A 2,427-nucleotide genomic window follows, 5' to 3' on the forward strand; every position below is an offset into this window, starting at 1 on the left:
TGAGCTAGGGAAGACAGGGGGGGGGGAGCTTCACATACCACAACTCCCCAAACTCCGAAATGCATTTGGCCCTTTTTGAAGACCTCATAATACATCCAGCTGCCAAACAGCATTCCTCAACTCATGCAGACAAAGGAAAATCCCTTTTACAGCCACAAATACATCACGTTGTAAAGAACAGGCGGAGAGTTAGCAGCAATTATTATTACAAGCTGGGTCTAAACAAGTTGAATTTGTAGATGCACAGAACATAGTAGTGCAGATATTTAGTCATAAGCAATGCTCTACATGAGTGAAAACAAACCATGACCATAAATAACTCAAGCCTGTTGCAGATTCAGTTTTAGGTGCAACCAAAGTTTTGATCACCATCAGCTTTAACCGTTTTCAATTACTATTGTTGATACACTTCCTCTCTCCATTTATTTTACAACTCTTTACTTGCCAAATACTGGCCTAAAACTGTAAAAATAAAAAATAAACATCAATTTCACCTCATTATTTCTGTTCACATGTAGGTCAACACAACCAACAAACTGGAATAAGCCCACTGTAAAGTAAAGTTTTAATACGTTTCCTTCTCTGCTCTGACAAACGTACCCTTTATGCCCGGTGGGCCAGACAGCAAGTGTGAGGGCCAAACTTTCACAGACTTGGGCTTCCTCCAATATTCATTTGTGCATAACCAAGACCACAGAGAGTCAGATTTATTGACCGCGGTGCAAAAGTGTTTCCTGTTTTGGGCTCAGCCACATCCACCGAAATCCTGCAGCCCCTCTGTTGTCTATCATGTATCCACCTCCTGCTACATGCCAGTAAGTAATACAGAAACACAGGTAACATAACATGTGGCCTTGGTTCAGACAACATTTACATGTAAATGGTAATGCTTAAGGTATTTGTGGTTTGTATAGTGTTGTATTTGACGTACAGACTATGGAGGAGTGTCTGTTTTATGTTTAAATATGCAACAAATAGGCCGACTTGTCATTTGTCAATTTTTGTCTATGCTTTTGTGACTCTTAATTCAAAAGTTGTCATTACTGAATTAAATGATCCCAGAAACTACTTAACTAAAGTCACATTGTGATTATACTCAATAAAACAGTAAAGGTGGGGGGGGGGGGGCGGCCCTGAGCGGTCACACCTGTGTATTAAATGGAAGATAAATAAGCAGATGTAGTAATCATAAGGACGGAGGGGGTTTAGGCTGGGGGCTGATCGGGTGTGGCTCTACAGCTGAAAATACAGCTACTAGATGCTGATGGAGCCACATGAGAGACCGTCTCTTCGGGCAAAACAATAAAAGCCAAATTGCCAATCGGAATTAGTCTGATAAAAACTGTAAATGGGATTTTCCATCACAATGATCAATTCACGAGTATTACTTCTCACAAGGAAGCGGCAAGTCTCCTCATTTTTCAATTTATTGTGTCCAGATCTTTTACAGGTGCCCACTTCAGACTGATGCTGTGACCTGAAATGAGCCCATGTTTGAGGTCTGACAGCGTCGACGTGCACCGTCCAGCCTGGCCTCATGAGCCTGGGTTTAAAGTGGGTTTGACACGGCCTAGATTTAGTAACAAACGGTGAGCAGGAACAACTATAGGATTACTACACCGCTATTACTGCCATAAAGGTCCGCTCTTCTCAATAATGTTCAGGTTCAACTCTGTGGAGCAAATGTATTTATGCAAGATGTAACATAGTGCAGATCCAGATCTTGTGTAAATGGCAACAACTACAGATTACCAGTCTGTAATTAATGGTGAGACACAAGCGCATGTGTGTGACTTTAAGGGAAAGCTAAAACTCTCGATTAAACAGCTTTGACACAAGGCAAATTAAACAAAATCAACAGTGTAAAGGAGAGAGAGAGCGACATACAAACGGAGTTTGAGGCAGGGAAAGAAACCGATTCCCATATCACATCTGAGCCTTTTGGTTATTCAGTGCATCTCCAAATCCTCACACGAAAAAAAACACCTCAGCTACAATGTTTCACCTTTTCCACATCAGCAGATTCAGTGCTGTGGAAAGACGGTGTGGTATTCACAGTGACAAAAGATGACTTTCCTTCTCACGTCCTCAGTGTTTTTCACACTTCACCCTCAGACCCCGACACCGGCTGAACACTGGGCGTGAGAATCCTATTTGAGCCAGGAAACACTGATTCGTGGGGCTGACAGAGGGCAGCCAAGCATCTTAGCACTACTGCTAGAGGAAATGAATACGGAAAAGTATGTGATGCTACTGCTGTGCCTTAGGTTGTGAGCTTAACTAATTCATTCCAGGAGAGCAAACAATCGACTTGAATGTCAATCATTTTCTGTTTAGTTGGCAGACACAAGATAGAGTCACTTTACCTTTACTTACAAAGTCTCACACACACACACACACACACACACACACACACACACACACACA

At 42.1% G+C, this 2,427-nt stretch overlaps 1 protein-coding gene across 2 annotated transcripts in view; it reads right to left on the reverse strand.

Moving 5' to 3' along the window:
- The window catches only part of garre1 (granule associated Rac and RHOG effector 1), an 18,136-nt gene that overhangs the window by 14,812 nt on the left and 897 nt on the right, over positions 1-2,427 (reverse strand). The window lies entirely within an intron of this gene.

Source organism: Anarrhichthys ocellatus, unplaced genomic scaffold (genome assembly GCF_004355925.1).
Source record: "Anarrhichthys ocellatus isolate YVR2014 unplaced genomic scaffold, GSC_Weel_1.0 scaffold6, whole genome shotgun sequence".
Lineage (NCBI taxonomy): Eukaryota > Metazoa > Chordata > Actinopteri > Perciformes > Anarhichadidae > Anarrhichthys > Anarrhichthys ocellatus.